At 53.1% G+C, this 21924-nt stretch overlaps 1 protein-coding gene across 12 annotated transcripts in view; it reads left to right on the top strand.

Annotated features, from left to right (window-relative positions):
• Nucleotides 1-21924, top strand: part of Ph4alphaefb (prolyl 4-hydroxylase subunit alpha-1) — a 243083-nt gene that overhangs the window by 161798 nt on the left and 59361 nt on the right. The window contains exon 3 of one of the 12 annotated variants that reach the window (XM_076307703.1): nucleotides 14027-14181. The exons of 10 other annotated variants lie outside the window; for them this stretch is intronic. The gene's annotated coding sequence lies outside the window, so the exon portion shown is untranslated. Of the gene's footprint in view, nucleotides 1-8364; nucleotides 8557-14026; nucleotides 14182-21924 lie in introns of those variants that run through there. One more of the 12 variants, XM_076307708.1, reaches the window with a different exon arrangement.

Raw genomic sequence — 21924 nt, 5'->3', positions numbered from 1 at the left:
ATACGCCGGGTTCGCGCGGTAAGCTATCCTACCCGATTGCGAGACTACGGACAATTATGGTTACTAAATAGTAAATCCCCTATGCCAGCGCGCCTATTAAACGCTTATGTACCACCGAGTCTATCGAACCGTGAACCTATACCACTTTGCTCCTCGAATAATGGATTTGTCATCGATATACGTATTAAATATTGCGCCCGTGTTCCAATAACGTTATCGAACCGTGGACCTAGAAACCGCCACGGTTACCAAACAACGGACCCGTGCATCCCCGCGTAACCGTTAAATATCGCGCGGCCCTATTACCGATCCTATCGAAACGTAAATCTGCCAGTTAGCCCGTGGATCCGCGGTGGATTCTTCCCGCGAGGAAAGGGGCAGAGCGAGTATCGCTCGAGTCGGGAATTCGAAAACGCGCGGTGGCTCCCGGTCGCGGTCGTCTTATCTTTTACCGCCGGTTTCGAAACCGAGGCACTCGGAAGAGCGTTCGGGGATCTTCTCGGTCGTTCGAGGAGATCGCTGGTAAATAATTGCCCGATTTTCCAGGGACGGTGCGGAACTCGGTACGCTCGAGTCGAGCTGTTCGCGTTCAAAGATCCAGAGTCTCGGCGTCGCGCGCGTAACATCGTTATCGAATAAACGCGGCTCCCGACAACGATTTCGCTTAATTACACGGCTCTTCCCGGGTGGCGGGCGATCCGCCAGACTCACCGAACCTCCCCGAGTCTGATTTATTCGAAAACAAGCGCACGAATCGCGGTTCTAATTGCGACCGGTCCGTATCCCCGGCCTACCTCTTAATTCCTCATAATTAGAAGCTTGCTCCGGTGCCTGGAACAGGTAGAAAACGAGGGGAGGAAAGGGGGGGGGGGCAGGCTGGGCGGAGATAAGGAGACGACGAAGCGGTGGAAACGGTAGAAGCGGTGGAAGCGGTGGAACCGAGTGCAATTCCGCGGTGCGCGCGGTAACCTCGGGTCGATACACGGACCCGGCGTAAGATACTAATCTCCGTGCTCGCGGAACTTTTTCTCCGAGTCGTGAATGATCTTACGAGGTGACCGTACTCTCTCCGCGCAGAGCCCTCCCGGCTTCCTCCCGAGATAACGTCCCTCCCGAATGACCTTTCGTCGGAAGTTACGCCCCCGGTCCTCGCGTTTTTCCAACCCTACGGGGGAAGCGTTTCCACCTCGGCGGTGCCCGTTCTCTTCCTTTTCGTTTCGGTAATTTATACCCTCGCACTTTTCCCGCTGGCGGAACACTCGGCCCCTATTCGTTCCTTTATTTTCCGGAATTTTACGAACGGCCGGACGCGACCAACGTCGCCGAACTCGTCGCGATTACCTCCAAAGGGATACGCGCGACCGATCGATTCTTCTCTCTCTCTCGTTCTTTCTTCTCCACGGCTCGCTCGGGAAAATATCGGCGATAATTTCGCGGATCGATCGATGGACGATAATACGGAAAAGTATTCGAGTCCCGTCGAAAAAATCCCATCGGGGACGAAAGTATCGCGCCTACCGTTTTTTTTTTTTTTTTTTTTGCGCGCGCGACGACTCGATGTTTTTCGACGAAATACGGTGTACGTACCGTCGATAAGATTATCTCCGACCCGTCGCGTCACTCTTTTATTTTTCAATCTCCCGGATTTTCGTTCACCGATACAGGAGCGAACGCGTACGCGTACGCGAAAGGTCGCGCTGTTTTAAAACGGCGTAATTTCGTCGATTTTTTCCAAATTTTCAAACAGATCCCGACGGAGCGCAATGGATGCGATAGAATTTAATAAAATTCCATCCATTTTCGGACCGCTACGGGAACCCGAATCGAATAGACGAACCGAGGCCGGCTGCGTTCGCTCCGCGCGTGGACGCGGAATTCGATTCGTCGATCGTATTTGCGCGCGCGTGACTTCGAGATTCGTTAAAAACGATCCGTTCGTCGAGCGAGTCTCCTCGATCGAAATCTTGAAAGAGGTCCCTTTTCGCGTCGACGCTCTTCGAATAGAAAAATCGGTAATAGAACCGCGCGCTGGCTACGGTTATTTTTTCGGCTCTGGTTTGAAAGACACCGAGAGCCTCGTGAAAAATACTCGAAATCTCGGCGCGTTGCGAGGATCTCGAGAACGCCCCATTGTAGAACGGTACTCGTAACGCCGATAGAGGAGACCCGATTTTATTTCGCGAAAAGATTGGAGCGCACTCGGGGAAGGACGCGCGCGTCTCGTCGATTCGCGCGTTCGAGACCGGTTGCCGTGGCTAGGGAAACTCCCGGGGCCGTTCGGCGGGGAGGGCTCTGTGCCGAGGTCGGTTCGACGGTTCGCCGGTTCGCCGGTTCGCCGGTTCGCCGGTTCGTTTTATTTCCTGGCAACGAGTGGCAAACTTTTTATCTCGGCGTAATACGCGCCGCCTACCCCGGACCGGGGAACTTTCCTTCGGCTTTCTTCCGGATCGGAGCATCGCGAGAAGGGTCCTACTCGCTCGTGGAAACCAGCGACGGGCATTATTCGGTTCCGCCTGTTGCGAGCTTCGAGCGATTTCGCTTCGCGACGATTGCTCGAAAATCCCGCGCCATAGAAACTACGGTGGATCCCTCGAACATTTTTCGACCAAACTTTCGACCGCCCCGATTCTTCCTTCGTAGTGATTCGTCTCGAATCGTTTCTCGCGCGAACGTTCGTCTTCTCGAAAACGAGAATCGAGTTTCTCGAAAAGGGTGATCGTGAACTGTACGAGAATCGTTTTCCAGGGTAATCGGTGTACTCCGATTTCTCCGAGAAAAGTGGTCGCGAAGCCGAGTTTCGGCCGATGCCGGAAACGTCTCCGGGAGAAAAATGCAGCGGGAGCCCGTGCTGCCGGTTAAACGCGGATTTGCGAACAAACCGGAGCCCCTTTTGCGCGTCTTACGACCGGTTGTACAGGGTTGTTTAAGGTAATACTCCCCCGCGGAAAAAATTCATGGAAATTTTCGGACGGACGCTCTGGTTTACGGCGTTTTAAACGCCGCACCGCTGGAAACTTGTCTCGAGAGGGTGGGTTTATTGTTGCCGGTAGCTCGGTTTTCCTTTTTTCTTCTTTTTCGCCCCGAGGTTCGGGGAAACGCGAAGGGGCGCGTGTCTGTTCGCGATAACATTGCGCGAAGAGATTCGTGGGGGAGTTTCGAGTGTCTTTACGATTGTACTTTTGCGCCTTTAGGGTTTCGACGTGTCTGCTTTCGAGGGAAGTTTTAGCGGTTTTCTCGTAAACTTGGACCGTCCTCGGTTTATCGACGGTCGTTTCATCGGGCCGTTAATTGAGCAAAATTCCGGTCGTATACGTCCGAACGGATCGTTCGACGACGCGTTTTTCGAGAGAATCGTCGGACGATGTTACCGATCCCCGCGCGAAGCGAAAAGTCGCGATCTCGGCCGACGGAGGCGTTTCACCGAAGGTTCCTCGTTCGCAAATTCGTAGATCGGGCGATGTCGCGCGTCGCGGGGAAACTAACGAGCGTCGCGGGGTTGCGGCAATATTGCCGAAAACGCGGTAGCGAGAGACGCGCGCTTCTCCCGGCGGCGCGATCCCGCCACGAGCGGAAAAACGAGAACGAAACGATGCTGTTATTTTTCCCAGTTTTCGCCGGTGTTTCAAGTTTTCATTAATTACAATGCGCGGACGAAAAACGGGCTTTAATTATTCGACCGCGGAGATAACAAACCGTAGAGACCGCGGACGAGAAACGCGCGAATGGCAAAACCTGTCTCTGTATCGCGTTACACTTTTCCGTCCACGGAACGGGACGAGCCGTAAATTCCTCCCTTTGTATTCCCGGCCGTTTCGTCCACGGCGCGAACGATTATTTTTCGATTCCGATTTCGCGCGTATCCCTTTACCGAGGCGAGTCGCGGTTCTTTCGCATCGGGCACTCGTGGCGAGAGTCGGGGAATTCGGGCCCGGTGGTGCGTTCCGCAGAGTTGTTCCTCGAGGCGTTCGGATCCAGGGAAGATTCGTTCCGGGCAAACGGAACGTTACGCGTTCAAAGTTTGCGATTTAATTACGATCAGGGTTTTTGCGTTTCGCGTTTACCTCCCGTAGCTTTCCTACGGAGCCGAGTAGAAAATTTGTCCTCGAGAAGAATCGGATCGTTTGCGAAGAGACGAGAGCGGATTTCACCGGACCCGGTTCGGAGAACGCTTAGACGCGAATACGTGGATCGGTCGGTAATACGGTCCGAGCGGCTCTCGAGCAACGTCTCGCGCTCGTCGTCGTCTTCGAATCGAAGGGGATCTTTCGAGTTGGACGCGTTTCGTGGTTCGGCTCGCGAAATGTTTCTCCGCGAGTGGGCCGTAAAGAGACGCGGGAGCGAGAGCGAGAGCGGAAGGACGGGGAAGGTCGCGGGCCTCGGATACAAATACGCGGTTTGTCGCGCGCATTCCGTTCACGTGCGTCGAATCACCGCGTTTCCCACCGCGATGTCGCTCGCCGATATTTTCTTCTTCCCCCCTTGCTCGCGCGAGCTCCGTACCCCCGGCCCTGTCCGTTTCTTCGTTCACCCTCCGCCGTTTTTCCTTTTACGCGTCGCGCGAAGCTGGGTGCAGACGAGCTGCCCGGAGAATTCGTCGCACGTCGTGCCGCAGACAGGCTGCAGGCTTTTCAGAAACGCATTTGCACGCGACGAGTCCGCGTCGGAGAGAGGAGGGAGAGAGCGAGCGAGCGGGCGAGCGCGCGCGCGCGCGCGAAAGAGCGAAGCGACGAGGGAACGGGACAGGTGGTTGATAAAGAAAGCGGGCCGGAGCGAAGGGCGGCCGGGGGAAAGACACCACAGGGGTTGGAGGACGGATCAACGCTGTCTGTCGTCGAAGAGACGTCACGGGAACGGGAATGGAGCTTTTCTTACGCATCACCGGCAAACGGAAGGTCTTTTGCGAGCAACTGCCAGACAAGCGTGTCCATTTTTGTCCGCCCTCGACGCGATATTCCCGTCGAAGACGCGTTCCACCGGCATCGAGACTTTGAAAACGTCGCTCGGAGCTTTTTAGCGCGACGCGTCTCCGGCGGTCGATGGAAACTCGAGAAATTCGTGAAATTCGAGAAATTCGAGAAATTCGAGAAATTCGAGAAATTCGAGAAATTGGAGAAACGGTAGAAGGTAAGAACGGGCGCGATAAATCGCGATTAGTCACCGTCCTCGGACCCTGTAAACGGGAATCCTGGAACACGGTTCCGCGCTGTAAGCTTTATTCTCGGAAATCTCGCGCTCACGGACGAAATACTCGTTCGGAGGTAGTCTCGCGACGTTATCGTGTTCGGTCGTACGTCGACGACACGGTATCGCGAAACGCGGCGCAGCGCAGCGCCCGTTCGTTCGCAAATGGAAAATATCGAACGCTTTAATCGCGAACGCAGACACGGAGGAAACGACAAAGTGCAAAGGACGGGTATCGCGCGCCGTCGGGTACGGATCGTCGAGCGCCGAGAAAGTATCGGTGAACGCGAAAACGGAACGGATAATTCGATCGCGGTTCGTCGGACGAATTTCGAGGTTCCCGCGATAACGATAAATCGCTCGTTGGTCCTCCTCGAAGATTCGTTTCGAGGAGCGTAGGAAGTCCCCGGTACTCGATTCCCGTTGTTTACGAATTTATTACCTCCGCGGTGTCTATAAATCGGCCGGGCCGCGTTCCACGAGAATTGGCTCGGTCCGCGTTGCGAAACGGTGAACGCGAGGTCCCGCGCTCGATCGGTGAACGAGTCGAACGACGGGGACTCGGGGATTAAGACGAAATCGTGAAACGCAGCTGCACCACGGCGATAAAGGGTGGACGATCCGGGGGAGGAGGAGGCTCGCTCCGGGTTTCGCGGAGGAACCAGTCGCAACGGGGATGGAAATCTCGGTGACCTCGACCGGCCGGTCGATTCGCTTCGGAACGCGATACGCCGGCTGTGGAAATACGCGTACAGGATTCTCCCGGCGTCTCTCGAAACGACACGGCCGCGATCGAAACTGCCTACGACTTTTCGCGAAAGATCGTCTTTCGTCGCGACGAAACGCCCCGTAGCGTTAAATATCGTCGACGGAGTTACCAGCAAAGTAATCGTCTTTCGAAAAGGTTTCTCCGCGGGTTTCGTCGGTCGATCGTCTCCGTAGCCTCGAAAGCGTGGATTTCTCTCGAAGCGCGCGGTCCGCCGATGATCGGATCGATCGGCCGAGAAACGGTTTCGCGCGTTCGTACGAGTGCGCCGATCGAAGGCCGCTCGCGCGCTCTTAACCGGAAAACCGAGCCAAGGGGAAGACGAGATATTTGTCCGAGAGAAGGGTAGGGAGGAGGTGGTCGCGAGCGCGCGGACGAAGCGTCGACGAGGAAAGGTGAAAAGCGAGACGAAACGCCGTCGCTCGGAGTTCGCGGTCGAGACAGTGTCCGGAGTTACGTTGGGAATTAGAGACGCCGGTGGAGTCGTAAATCGTAGTAAAATAACGCGTTACAGTACCTGACGCTCGAAACTTCTCCGCGCTTTGCTCCATCGTATAACTTTTTCATAAAACATTTATTACAACGCCGTTCTCTTATTTCCACTCGTGAAACGTATCTACGCAGTTTCGGCTGGAAAGTTGCCAGACGGCCTGTATACGGCCTTTCCGAGTTTTCGATAACGTTTGAACGTATTACGCGAGTAATATCTCGGAAGGGAAATCTCGCGGGCGGGAATAATTTTCGTCTCGTATCGCGGAATCCTCGATGCGCGATATCCGCTGCGACGGCGACGGCGACGATTCGCGACGAGAGACGTCGATGGAATTGGAATTTCGAGGAAGATCGTAAATCCGGGTGTCCGAGATCTCCCCGTGAAGTCAAAGGCGATCGATTATTCGCGCGCGGGTAGGATCGAGGGGTCGTTTGTTCCGAAAGCTCGGTTCTCGGGATCGGTGCGTCAAAGGGTAAGAAACGAGCGGAACGAGAACACCTGGCTGCGAAACGGGGCAAAGAGATTTCGTTGCGCGTCCGTGCTCGATCCCCGCGACGAGTCGAAGCTCCGATACCGTTCTCGAGAGCACCGTCGCGATCCCTTCCGCGGTCTCCCGAACACGAGAATTCCGGTATAATGTATCACCGGAACGCCGGAAGAATGTATTATTCATCGGTACGACGTCCGCGATGCTTTTTCGTTCCTCCTTCCGCTCGGTTCCCTTATTTTTGCCTCGAAACGCGGCAGGAACTCGAGCAACGCTGGTTCGCGCTCATCGATTCGAGCGATCGGCGCGGGCAACGCCGTCGAGATGCGTCGCGAGTTTCCCTCGACTCTCGATTCCGTCCTTCGAGGTTCTCCGCGGGGAAAGTTGGTCGTTTCTTCGCCTCGGACCCGTCGATCGACCCTCGTCGTCACCTCGGGGCCGGAACGGAACGTTCGCGAGATGAAACCGAGACCGAGAAGGAAGAACGCCGAGCCCCGTGGCGCGATTTTCCATAGGATCGAACGCTCGTCCGTAATTCGTATCGCGGCCGTCCTCCGAGAAATGTTCGGCGGCGATTGTTCATCGCGAGCGTTCGCGAACCGTCGGAGCTCTCCCGGGAGTGAGAATCGAAGAAATCCGCGGTATTACCGAAGCGATAAAGCCCGGGAGAGTGTATAAAACTTGGGAAATTTAATAAGCGGGGCTAAGAACATTCCGACACACACAGACGGCTCTAGGTATTTCTAGGGTTAATGTTCCAGCGGGAAGATGCTCGGAATAGGACGCTTTAATATCAGGCTCGCTTATCCCCGCGCGGCAGCTTATAAAGCCACGACGGAATACCCAAAATAATCTTCCGCCTCGTACAGTTCTTCTCCCGCGCGGTCGTAACAAAGGCGAGCTCGTCCTCCCGCCCCCTTTTCTGCTTTTCCGCCTCCTCGAGTTCTTATTAAACTATTTCCAGTCGCGGTCCGCTCTCCGCGACGACCATCCCCTTGGATATTCGGGAAGATCCGGCCTTTACGGTGCTTCGCTCCTCGAACTCGAGGAGAGCCGATTACGAGAGGACGTTCTTGCGCGCTGGAACGAGCCAACCGGGGAACTCTAGCAATATTGTTCCTAGTTTGTATTCCCGTAGATTTTAAACGCATTCCGGATTCTCCCTGCTCGTGAACTCTACTCGTTAACGCGACGCGCTGCCACGGCTTCGCGAACCCGCGATCGACCGTGGTTTCCTCCGCGAATCGTTTCGATCGTTACTCGAGCCGCGAGCACGCGAGATTCTTCTCGTCGATTCTCGGGAACATCGATAAATCGAACGTTTCGAGTACCGTTTTATCGAAGAAAAATTTACAAATCCCTCTTCCCGAGGTTCGCCGAACTCTCGGAATCCCGCCGGCGACTCGCGGAAAATCGTTCCTCGTAATTTTCCGCGCGGTCTCTCGGCCCGGCCGGAAATTCGGGCGTCGCGGAACGTAACGGGCGAGGGGCGAGCGGAACGGGGAACGGGGAACGGGGGACAAGAGCAACAACGAAAAGAAACAACGGAGGGAAAAATTACCAACGTCGGGAACAAATCCCAGGGGCAGACGGGAAACTACAAAGCCCGTGCGACGAAAAAACCGCGAGGTAAGCAAAGGAGCAAAACCGCGCCCGGAAGATACGGAGCGAAACGGAGAGGGGAACGACCGCCGGACGAGGACCGAGAGTTTTCAACCGCTCGAAGACGCGTCGCGTCGACTCGCGTCGACTCCCGTCGACTCGTTGTTTTCGCAAACGGCCATCGTGGTCGGAAAAGCCGCGGTTTACGCGCAGCTGCCACTTTCTACGCTCCAACCCCTGCCGTAGGTTTCTTCTACTCGCCGCTGAACGGGAAACCGCTCCCGGGACGATGAAAGCGATCGTCGACGCGGAAACGCGGAAACGCGGAAACGCGGAAAAAGCGCGATACGAATTATTATCGAGGAACGTGGACGGGCAAGTTCCGAGCCGTTCTTTCGGGTTCGGTTCGGCTCGACTCGCGAGCGAGGCCTGTTCGTCGCGCATAAATTTCGACGTTACGCGCACCGTGCCGGGTTCGGGGGATCGTTACCGGGGCTCTCCGGCTGCATCGCTAATTACCGACGGTATTCCGACCTTCCGACGATTAGGTCGCGTTTCGTTCGTCTCGCCGCGGTACGCTTCGACGCCGGGTATTTGACGCGTATTTGGCCGGTTCGTGGGTACACGGATGTTTCCCGAGCGCGAAAGGCCCTTCGATCGTCCGACCGGTATTTCTCGTAGTAAAGGAACTTTTTCGATCGTTCGAATCCCGTCGCAGACGTCGCAGCTACGGACGATGATACGGTACCGAGGCCGATTTACGGTAAACGTTAAAGTTTCGCGCGTAAATCGCAGGAAAATCGTAGCGAGGTCTCGAGCGTGAAAAGCACCGCTTCCCCGCGCCCCGGTAACCGTAACTTCGACTCTTCGCTAAAAGCCGACCGACGAAACGAGCGTTCGCGAATTTAATTCGCTCGCGCGCGTTTCGAGCGGCCGTCGAGAGCGAGAGAACCGAAATTAAAAAAAATAAAAAAAAAAAAACACGGCAAAACAGCGGGAACGGGCGCGCAAATTACAACGCGCGAGCTCCGTCGGGAAACAACGAGCGCGATTGATACGGACGAGCAGGGTAGTCGGCCGACGAGCGAGATGGACCGAAACAACGTAAAATATAGCGGGAAAACGCGTGGAAATTTCGGCCCGATGTATTCGGTGCGCGAAAAGGTCGCGTATCTCCGATCGATCACGGCCGAAAAACGACGCGCGTCGCGAATCGCGAAATTAGCATTTCCCTCGGGCCGTTACCGATTTTCGCGCTCGCCCGTCACCCCCACACCCACACCCGCACCCACACCCAGACCCACCCTCTACCCTCGACACCGGGGCGACGGTTTTGCAATTTCAGCACGGAGAACTCCGTTGCGGTAATCCGCAATGGCAGCCCGTGCGATATCGCAATTATGACGCTTCTGAATAAATTAGTCCGACGTCATGCGCGGCCCGCGCCGCGTTTAACTCGATACGCGGTCTGTCGCGTGTCCGACAATGGCAACCTGCCGCGTTCTACGCGTCCGATGGGAGATCATCGATCTCTCGTCCCGTCGAAGGATCGTTTCGTTTTTACCCCCCGGCTCCGAACGCGAATGCCCGCGTTCGTTCGTTCGTTCGTTCGTTCGTTCGTTCGTTTCGTTTTCTTTCTTTTTTTTCGTTTTTGTTCTCGCGAACGCGTAATTTTATTTCCGCGCGCGAAATCGAAAATCCGGTTCGACGCGCGGATCCCGATTTTTCGGCGTTAATCGCGGATTACAACGCGTTCGACGAAATTCGAGTTCTCCGTGGATTTTGTTTCAACGAACGCGCGCACTCGCCGATCGAATAATTTTCCAACCGGCGAACGAAACGGGCCACCTTTGGGCTCGATCGATCCCGATGAACGTACGATGGTATTTACGAGCGCAACGTCTCGTCGGTGTATCGTAATTACGGCCCTCTCGACCGAATTATCCCGGCGGCTCGCCGGCTCGGCGCCCCCGCTCGCGCACGATGCACTTAACTCGATGCATCGGCTGTCGCGGGTCGGCGCGCTCGCATCCTGCGATGGTCCGTTCGGAAAGCGCAACTGGTCCTCGGATAAAATTCTCGAGTTACCGCGCAACGAGCTTCGCTGGAACGTTCGAAACGAAACGCACACCGTCGAGGCGCAAAACTCGTCGAAAAGACCGACGACTCGGTAAAGCTACTCGTTACCGGTAGAATCGCGAACCGAGCTACTCCGCGAGCGCGTCTGGTCCACTCTGGGTAATTTCCGAGCAGCCGTTGAGCGTTGCTCGGAGTGCATCGCGCGTGCACCGAGAGACGGTCGCGAGCTTCCCTTTCTCCTCTCTCGACCGAGCAACCCCCGCGCGCTCTTCGTTCCTCGATTCGACCCCGTGTTTACCGTTTAGAAGAAACCAACTGTACTTTTTTCGCGTAAATCGGCACGGACCGTTCTCATCGCGTTTAAACGACTCGACGATGCACGGGACAGACGACCGATAGGGGGAGAACAGCGAGGTGTTTCGCGAAACGTTTCGAAAGAAGGCCTCGCGGTGATCGGCGTCGGGTCCCGATAGGACCGACTTTCTCAATCCGACGAAAAACTCGGGTCAACGGCATTCGAAATTTCGTTGTCGCGTCGCTCGAGAACCCGATCGATCCGCGCTTCGAAAAGAACGAGCGTCGCGTCGCGTCGCGTCGCGTCGCGTCGCGTAGCGCCGCGTTGATAAACGCACGGGGCTGGTACATCTTACGGAGGTGGGGAAAGGGGACTGCGTCGGTGCACCGCATTACGCAGCGCGCATAATACCGGAGTGCGCGGAGACAAATTGGACGAGCACGGCGGGGAGACCGAAGGGGAAAGAGCGCCACGAAGGAAGGAAATAATAAAGCAACGGCGGCCCTAGGCCCTAGGGAAGGCGAACGGGATTACAAACAACCGGTGCGCGCGTAAGCGATTCGAGGGATGCATCGAAAAGTGGTTTTAAATTGATATTCACCGAGCTGCCCAGCCCGCGTTCTTTCGCCGTTGCGTTGTTTCCCTTAACCGTTGAAAATACAAACCGCGGTGGAAATACTCGAGGATCTTTCCTCGCGCGGAACCGACTCCGTGCCAAGGAGTAATTTTTGCCGCGCGACGCCTCCTTCCCGAGAAAATTCAGTTTCTACGTTTACCGAGCACGCCGCGCGAGTAACGTCGACGCCTAATTTTTCGACCGTCGACCCGATCGTCCCTACCGTGGTCTCCCGAAGGACTCGCGTCCCTTCTTCGTCGAAAGAAACTCGAAACGATTCTTCGGTGTCGCGACCACGCGAACCGAAAATATTTCCAAACGCGACCAACGCCGACCAGAGTTCTCGAGTCCTCGTCGCGGGAACGGAGAGAAACGTTTTACGCGGAACAATTGGTGGAAATGACGGACAGAGGAACGCGAAAGAAAGTCGGTCGTTGGTCCGGGTTCGGAGAGAAAGAGATATTGTGCGTAAAACGGAGGAAAAACCTTGTCGAAACGTTGCCGGGACGGGTACCGCGGACCGCGTTCCCAAAATTTTCGCAGGAAACGTCGAAAGTGCGTCGTTGAAAAAATAAAAAACGGAGAGACAACGGACAGGGACGCGGAAATGGGGGGGAGGAGAAAAGTAGTAGGATTCGAAAGAACGTAAATCCGGAGGGAAATAAATCGGGTGTCCGGGAAGCCGGCAGCTAGCGGAGCCCTGGTTTAAGGTTGCACGTGCGGTGACGTCGCGGGAGGAAACGAACACGGAACGGGCGGCGGTGGGGAGAGAGGCGAAAAAAACTACCACCGCTCTAAGGATCGTGAATGCATATTCACGGGAAAAAAACAAGCCCCGAGCCGCGGCGCGGCTAGATGTAGGTGTGGGTGTGGGTGTGGGTGTGGGTGTGGGTGTGGGTCGCTAAATTCTCCGAGAGAATTTCGGATCGTCTGGCTTCGAATCGTTTGCACGGTCTCCGTTGGTAGGCGAGCGGGCAGCCACTTCCGACCGGGATACACGCTCCCGCGGGAGTGTATCGCGGAGCGCGCGCGTTCATTCCGGATTCATCCCGAAAATGAATTTTAGATTGCAGTACGGTTGCGTATCCGCACCTGCGCGCGGCAGCGGTCTCCCGTCCTTCCGGGTTCGGTTACGACCGTCCCTCCCGCGCAACTAAATAAATAAGCGAACAAATGAATAAATAAAAGTGGAAACCCGCGGGAATTTATTCGCCGATTCCGAGACTCGGAATCCCGGACCGGGCCCCGCGATTTACGGTGCCGTTCGCGTCTCGCGATCGATTCTACCGGCTTGTGAATCGACCTTGTTCGAGGAAGAGCGAACGGTCCCGTTGGAAAATTCTGATAACACCGGGAGACGAGTTAACGAGCGCGCGATTCGTACCGAGGGCAACCTGGAGGGTGACTCTTGCTCGTTGTTGCCGCGTTCTGGTGAGCTGCCAGTTTCTTTTTTTTTTTGTTTTTTCATCGTTTCGCCAACGACTGGATTTTTTTTGGTTTTGTTTTTTTTATTTTTTTCGTATATAAAATTTGCCGCGAACGGGATTCGCCGTTATTCGGCAATCGCGGCGCGCGCGCGGTGTTCGAAGCGGAAGGATAGCGCGGTTCGATCCGCGAAACGGTTCCCGGATCGGTGCCAAGTTTCGACAAAATTACACCGTCGTTTAATTCGACCGTAAATCGACTTTCGTGTTTCTCTTGCAATTAACAATCCCCCGACAACGCGAAAACTGCTAACTGCGCCGCAGTCGGATACTTGCTCTTCGCGTTCAACAGCGTTCCGAATCCAATACCTCGGAACCTACCCGCCGTCTACGCGTTGTAATTATCAAACTGCACAATTCGCCGCCGTATCGCGGGCTTATTACATTAAACAAGCCGCGTTGCGAGTAATTGTTCCGGTAATAACAGCCAGCCGCGAGCGGCATTAATAATTTCCCAAATAATAGCGGCCCTACGAGCGTCATATTTTCGCGACAGCTTTTGTTCCCTGGCACATTACGTTACCTTGCCGCGGTATGTAGAGCACGACGATGGTACTCGGTGGCAACAGCCGGGCAAAAATAACGCAGCGACCAATCGAAAGACGGAAAGGTACGGTAGGCGTAACGGGGCTAGAGGTTTCCGGTTTTCCTCTTGGCGAGCTCGACGTCGGCCGGGTTGCCCCGGGCCGAGTTTTAGACGCGAGAGCTCCCGCTCGATGCCTCGCTTCCCACCTTTCCGATATTTTATCGTTTCGTCGCCGTTACGAGTAACGAGGACGAGAAACGCACCGCGAGGATCCGCGGAATCTTTCGGGATCGAGTTCTCCCTTTCGAGCCGATTCGATCGTTTCCGAGTTCATTATTTACGCGGACGCCGGGCGCCAACGGCCGAACGAAACCACGGTGCTCCGATCGACCGCAAATACCGTTAAAAGCGCGAGCGAGGCGCACCGCGCGATCCTACTCGTTGAATTTTTCTCCGCGAACCGCGCGCGATTTAATTCGAAACCCCGTTCTTTAAAGGGAAGTCGGGCGGAAGGGATACCGGAGAGCCGGAGAGCCAGAGAGCCAGAGAACCAGAGAGCCGCGGCGCGGTGCGACGGAGGGGGACCAACCGAGAACAGAAAGAGCCACGGAAACGAGCCACCGGTGATTGTTCATTTGTTGCGTGGCTGAAGGTACGATTCGCATTGTCGTTCCAAGTTTTCAGCGATTGTTTCGGAGAACGAAACCGATACAACGTCCGACGGGGATCGGGAAAATGTCGGCTCTGTTCGAAAGCTACTCGTTCCAGGACCTTTTTCCCACTGGCTCTTCCTTTCTTCTCCTCCGCCGCCGACTCGTCCGCCGACTCGTCCACAGACCGCAGCCCTTTCCCGCGGAAAAATACGAATCGAACAAGAAGGCGGGAGGGAATGCTCTCGGGAGCGGCTTACCGAACGAAAATCGGCGACCCTTTGTTCCCGTGGTTTTTATCGCGACGCTCGCGCGGACGTTCCGCCCACACTTTGTGCTCTTCGTCCGTCGCCGATCGAAAAAAAACCCTTCTTCGTTCCGGCTTTTCGCTCTCGGTCCGAAAATCGTAATTCCGAAGGCGCGTCTTCGGAACGTTTCTCGAGTCTTCGCGGAAACGACGGAACGTTGCATCGGTAATCGTTCGGGTGCATCGGGAAGAATCTTTGCGAGAAAATACGCGCAAGTTTTCCCCCGAGAGACGAGGGTCGATAAATCTCGGCTGGCGATTTTCTCGAGATTTGTAATTGGTGTCGCGGTATCGAGGTTGTCCGTGAAGTAAGTCCCGAACGTCGTGGATCGCGTCGCGCAAAGTTCCGTGATGGTGTTGCGCGAACGAGACGATCTCCTCGCTAATTGTAAGACAAATTCGAATCGAACCGGGGGACCCGCCGAAACTTTCCAGCCCGTTTAAATTTCCCACGCTACTTATCGACACCCCGGCAAACTGAAATCGGAAACTCCGTGGCAAGTCCCGAGTTCCGGACGAAACACTCGAGGATGCGCGACCGGTGTCTACCGTAGCTGCATACGCGCGCCCAACTATACCCGGTATCGCTTTCCAAGAAGTTTAAGTTTAATTACTGGCTGATACGCGGCTACGCTCGGGAACTGTTTACGGGAACACTCGCGAATGACCGCGAACCCCGCAACTTTCGAGAAAGCTCCCGGAACGCGTTAAAACCGCCCGGAACTTCCGCGAACTTCTCCGGGCCTTTAACGATCCGCGGAAAACGAACGCGTTTCGACCGCGATCGCGATCGACGGTGCTCGGAGTTCGATCGATATCGTTCGGCGGTCGATGCCCCGACGTCTCTTCCTCGAAAATTTCACGGACATCGACACCCTCGCCGCTTTAAAAATATCCGTAGTCGGCCGCAATTGCTCGACTCGAACGTTTCGATGTTCTACCCCGAATGTTCCGACCTTTGAATATTTTTACGCGAAAGTTTACAGCGTCCTCTCCGTCGGCCGTGAATTTTACCGTTAGCAATTTCTCGACTTTCCTCTCTACGTTTTTCTTCCTTTACGATCGTGGCCAAACTTTCGAAAAAGACTACTTATTCACCGCAGAACGGAGATACTTGCTCCCGTAGTTACCGTTATCGCTGCCACCGTTCCCACTCTGACCGTGTTCCAATAATCCTATCTATCTCACCGGTGCACAGTTTTTTGTTCGTTAAAACGACAAGTTCCGATCGAAATAAACTTCGAAATGAAACTTGCATCGATCTTCTTTACCGTTCCCGCGTTTTCACCTTCTTCCGAGCCTGCCGAAACCTCGCGAATTCCTAGAATTCTGCGGATTTCGTCGACTCGGAAACTTTTGTATCGGTGCCCCGAACGAGCTTTCGCAATTGTATAGAACTCTGCGCATCGAAGAGTCCAAAGGCACGAGCGATGTTCGTTGTTTTTAAAAACCAATCGAATTTTCTACGAATTCTTTGCGCGTTGGCAATTAATGTTCAGCGCGTCGAATTATTTTCGTCGAGATTTTAAGCATTCTCCGGGCTCGTCGAAAAACGCGGCATTTCTTCGCGCACGAGTTCTTCAATCTTCCACAAAGACTGTTCGCGTTACCAGAGAGTCAAAGGCGAGCATAAATTCCTCGCCTCGCGATTGTTCGCGTAATATTCGCGCAAAGCGAATTCCGCGAAAGTGGGATAATTTTTATTCGCGGAGGGCGGCACGCGCGAACGTTCTCCGGAGGATCGTGTTTTCTTTGTCCCGCTCGAAGCCTCGAAACACGCTCGCGTTTCCGCGGCGAATTTTCAAAAACCCGTGCGCTTTTCTTAATGAAATCACCGATGCTCGGCGACCGCGCGCGACCTCGTTGGACGGTAAAAAATAACGCGCGCTACCCGTTAGGGGAACCGCGCGAAACGAAACCGGAAAAAAGTAAGGAGAAAAGGAAAACGCAAAAAAAATTCCGCCCGCGCACGCTCGTCGTGCTTTTTTTGTTTTCGTCCCTCGGCGAACGAAAACGAACGCAACGAAAAAAAGAAAAACAAAAGAAAAACAAAACAAACGACAAAGGCTGGGGAGAAAAAGGCGAAAAAAGAGAGAGCGTCGCGCGAGCTCTGTAACCGAAAAACAACCGCGAATAGTTTCACGCCCAGGATCGACACCCGCGGGTTCCGGGCTTAAATCATTATTTCCGGTTTATATTTTTTCTCGTTCCCCGCCCTTGCTCTCCGCCCGTGTACGCAACGAGTAAATCACGCGCCCGACGCGAACCGGTTGGAAAATGGGGCCAGCGAAAAAAGTCGGCGGGACCGAGGAGAAAAGGGCGAATAAAAAACACCCGGGAAAAAAGCACTCGAGCCGCGTGGAAAGAAACCGAACGGAAGGTCGTGAAACTGAAACCGAGAGAGCGAAAAACCGGGCGAAGAGCCGCGCGAACGGTGAGAAGAAGTGGCGATTAAAAAATTGGACGAACGTAAACGAGAGAAGGAGCGTGGAACGCGGTAAAAGGGGAGAACGAAGAGTTTCAACGGAATAATGTGACCATCCGAGGGGAGGTTTCGCTGGACGAATGAAATTGAACCCATTTAGGTGAAACGCATTATATACAGGGTGCTTTTAAAGAAGAACCGCTCGAGCGAAGCTAATAGCCGGAGAGGGGGGATTCGCGTTACGGGAATTTATCAAGGGAAAACTACTCGATAGATCGTTTTCAAATTCGTCGCGCGCGACCTTCGAATACTCGACGCGAATGCTCTTCCGTCGATACCGTTAACGATGCTTCGGTATACAGTCGTTGAAGAAACGATCCCTCGAAAGAACGACCCCTACTTGTAATTTATGATACACGCGCGACGAAGAAAAAGAACAAACCAGAGGAAACTTTCCTCGTTTCGCTTTTGTCTCGTTATTTCGCTGCTCACTTTGTTCCGTAATACGTCCGCGGTTGGAACAACGATCCCAGAAATGATTTTCGTAATTGGGAAATTTTATTGCAAATTTTGTTCCCGCGCCGCAAAACTTTTCGACACACCCCGTGCGATACTTACCGGGAGGGTGAAAAAATGGATCGAAGCACGTACAGGACGATGAAAAGGAAAAGTAATTAAAACGTTCCAGGATCGAAACGGAAGAGGAACATAGAAAAGCAACCGGTGAACAATGATTTCGACGAAAATGAACCGAAACGTACGAACGATGTTTCCCGATGTGTAGAATCTCTCGTATCGCGGGACACTCGGTATATGAAAAAGTCATTATAAATTTTGTACGCGCCGGGAAAGCGTACGGGAAACGCATAGACGGGTTAGAAAATTCGTTGGAAATTTTTCGACCCGTTGAAAAATGTGACGCGAATTTTGTCGGATGTTGAAATATTCGTCCTGAATGCTTTGACGCGGCAGAAGTATTCGTTGCAAATTATTTGCGCGCTGAGCATTTTTCGTCGCATTGAAAAACTTGTCTCGCGTTTCTATCGCCGTGTTTAATCAATGCGGGACAAAGTGTTTTTTCGGGTTGCATTGCTCATCCGTGGCGCGTCTTTTTTGCGCATCGAATCGTTCGATGCGAATTTCTGCGCCGCGCCGGATGACAAATGGATGAAATTCGTCGCGGTCGGTTTTTCTTAGGCTGGAAAATTCATCGGGATTAGTTTTTGCAAACTCGATGTTTCGCGGTGAATTTTTTTCCCGATGAGAAACGCGTTGGAAAACGTATCGCGCTCCAAAATGCTGGAAAATCGCTCGGACACGCGAGTTGTTTATTTCGCGATACCGGCCGATAGTTGCGGTTTCGCCTCCCGTCCCCGAACCCCGACAACTTTTATACGACACAACCATTTGTAAATTTACCGTCAAATTTTTCTCCTTTCTCGGTGTTGGACGTGTCGTCCCGACTGTTCGCGTCAAAGATATCGATTCGATCGATCGTTGAATCGTTCTCGAGCGCATCTTGCGTACGCGAAGGTTCCCAAAGCAGCGAATCTCCGATCGATATAAATTGCAACGCGAAGATTGCTCGCGTCGCTCAACGATGAAGTTTTTACGGTCTTACGTAAAGCGCGGAATATAGAGTAGGGTCTTAGAGGGTCCCGAAGTCTTCTTTCCTACGAGAACCGAGGGGTCGGAGTTGTTTCGATACGTTCGAACGAGTTGAGAAGTTGTCGAGGCTGAAGTTCGATATTGACTCTATCAATAGTCGATAATTTGTTTTCTAACTTTGTTCGTGATTTACTCGGAAAACAATGTTGCAACGAAAGCAGAAACGAAATCTAGCTGAGACGAAAAAAAAAGCGGAAGGTAAGATCGTGCTTAGGAATCTTTATTTTACAATGCGTTAGTTTTACCAAAGAAACTTTGAAACCGTTCGAGGTAAATTTTAGGCAACACGGGGCTGATAATTACCGTAAATCGCTGAAAAAATTATTTTTGCGCAAATTACACCGGCCGACACGATTTTTGCCTCCCAACGACCCAAAGCTGGCGATCGCCGCACTCCTCGACCAAAAATCTGGAAGCCGAATCACCGTATCGCCTCCAGGTTTCGAGAAATACGAGTTTTTGTAAAAAGCCAAGATTCCCGATTCTTGTTCGGGGAGCGTGGTTTTACAAGGATCGCCCACTTTGGGTTATCACGAAGCAGAAAAAAAAGTTTCAATTCATCGGACGGTATTATACGATGGACCGCTTTCTACGGGGAACTCGATCTGGTAGACCTCTTTGTACGAATCGGTTGTAACGAGTCTTTAAGTCGCAACGAGGTGTAGAATCGATTTAATTGGTCGAGAGTAGCTCCTTGTACGAGCGCTTCGACGGGAACGGAATAATACGGGTGCTCGAAATATCGAGTAGAATTCGCGCCAAAGAGAAGGAAAGAAACGCGAACGTAAAACGACGAACGAGAGAGAAAATTAAGGCTTTTCCTCTCATTAACGTCATCCTCTTGTCGAACAAAACTTCCACGCGACGTTCATTAACGCCTCGTTTTATGCACGATAATTGAACTTTCATCGCGCGTCGCGTAATTCGATATTTTTCTTCCCGATCGTTCGTTCGGGAAGCTTAAAAAAATATTCCCAACTCGCGCCAATACGGAGCGACGCGAAATTCTATTTTTTTTTCTTTCTCCGTTTAAAGATTTTCGGACGCGCGAAGAAAATCGTTTCTCAATGTAAAACGACGTAGAAACGTTCGTCCCGTTTTCGAAGGCACGAAACGCTCGGTCGGTAGACGATAACCGACGATCCGAAAGTACGCGAGTCACCGATGCAAAGGGATTACTTTTTCCCGGTCGTTTTTACGCGTTAAGGATCGCGAGTTCGTTTCAATGGGAAGTGTACGTCTTGTTCGTTTCCGCGCGCGGGAGATAAAAATGGAATTGGACGACGGAGACGATCCACCGCGAAACACCGTATAAGGAGTAAAACAAATTATCGAAGAAAAGACTCGTAAGAATCTGACGGATCAAACGGTATCGTTGTCAGTTCCATCAAAAGTCCGCGAGAAGAAGGAAAGCGAGAAACTTTTTGCTCGACGGTCTTCCCCGAGGAAAGAGATGCGTCGAAATTTCCCGTGGAAAATAGGAAAACTTGAAAAAGAAGATGTCTGGGTTAGGTCGCGAATCTTCCGTAAAGAAACTGGGAGCCATTCTGTCGCGCTGAAACAAAAGAACTTCATTTTCGACGCGATGCGACATTATGAAACGAAGTGAGAACTCTCCGGTTCGTTTACCGTAACAATTTATTTGCTCGAGAATAACGAGAAAGGAGCACGAATTAGACTGGTCTTTATTCGTCGGCAAAGGAGAAGAAAGCCCGCGAAGGCTGGGCCGAATCGAGCGGCTGCTCAAGGCCAGCTCGAGGCTCGGCCCCCCGTTGGATCGTTTCGTTACCCCGGCTACTCGGTTTCTCGCGTCTCCGCTCCGCTCCGCCCTACCGTTTCATTTAACAGACGAAAGGTGCAAGGATCGATCGATCGGAATCGTACGGACCTTTTTACTCGATCGTGCTTTCCTTCCGGATGGATATTACTTCGAGATGGTCGAAAAGTTTTCGAACGCGGTAACGTTCGATGTATCGCGCGTCGATTCTTCCTCTTTGAGCTATCGAGACCACCTTCGATCCCTTTGCGCGGAAGCTCGTAGAAGGTTCGTTTCTCGTCGGACATCGAGACCGAATCAAAGAGCCATCGGCGAACCGAGCCTCCCGTGGAAATCTGTCGGACGTTTCGGAGTCTGCCGGCTCACGGGGTAAGCCCCGAGAGCTTATTCTTATTCTCGCGCGAGAGGAAATACGCGAGTTTCGAAGCTGCGCGTCCGAGATAAAAGGCGCGAGGTTACCATCGAGGAACGGAGCTGGGGGTGAAAAAAGTGCGCGGCACCGAAGTAAGAGCAGAAATTAAAGCGCGAGCGGAAGAGACATCGGATTTAAATCGACTGCCAGCTAAGCGTTCGCGCGTTTAATCCCTCCGCCGCGTTAACAATTCAAGGGACGGACAGTTCGAAGGACCGATGAAGCAGAAGAGCGGGGAGAAGCTGGAAAGCTCCTTGCCGCGAAACTTTCGCCCGGAAATCTTAACTCACGGGGGCAGTTTGTCGAAAGTTGTTTTCGTTTGCGTGCTTTTAATTCCTCGTTATTACGCAAGACGTTCCAAGAGTTGTTTCCTATTCTGTTTTAAACTCTCTTTTATGCAGGGTGTCGCAATTTTATTCGACAAACTTCGACAGTGACTTCCGCGAGCAACAGCGGGGAATTACGTTACGCATAAATTATTCCAAGGAAAGTTTTATTCGAGAATCGCAGCGGCGTAAAACGAATTGCCCCGAATGGGCCGTGGTTTCGAGAAATTTCCAACTTGGAAACGATCTCTTCTCGATACTTGAAGAAACTAGGGAAGCGCGTCGGTAAATTTTCGATCGACGTTCGTTCGATCGATATTCGTCTTGTCGCGTCGCGTCGCGTTCGGATCGCAGCCCTCTCGCGTCCAGTTTTACGCAAAGCGTGCATCGAAAATTCGAGCCGACTGTTTCCGGTAATCGATTCTCGGGTAGGCGGGTCGAAGGAATCGAAAGTTTGCCGACAAAGCCGAGAAACGGAACAAAAGTTTCGCGGGAACGCGTAGTCGAACGGAAGTTGTTCGTAGAAATAAATCCACGGACTTGGAAACGTTCGAAAACATCGTTTCTTCGGAAAAAATGCTCGCCGGAGTTTTCGCAATTATTTCCCCCGAGTTTACAGTAGGCGGTTCGAAATCGAGAAGCCAGAAGCGGAAAAAGAAGACGATGGGCAGAACGGTCGAGGAGAAAAGGGTGAGAGGAGGTAAAAAGTTAGGAAAGTCGAGGTTAACGAGTTCGAACAAGCGGAATTGGATGACACGGGGAACGATGAACGAAGAAACCGGAGGAAAACATAAGAGAAGATAGAAAGAGAGAGAGAGAGCCCGAAAGAG

The sequence above is a fragment of the Ptiloglossa arizonensis genome, chromosome 3 (genome assembly GCF_051014685.1).
Source record: "Ptiloglossa arizonensis isolate GNS036 chromosome 3, iyPtiAriz1_principal, whole genome shotgun sequence".
Lineage (NCBI taxonomy): Eukaryota > Metazoa > Arthropoda > Insecta > Hymenoptera > Colletidae > Ptiloglossa > Ptiloglossa arizonensis.
This window is presented reverse-complemented; position numbering and strand designations above follow the sequence as displayed.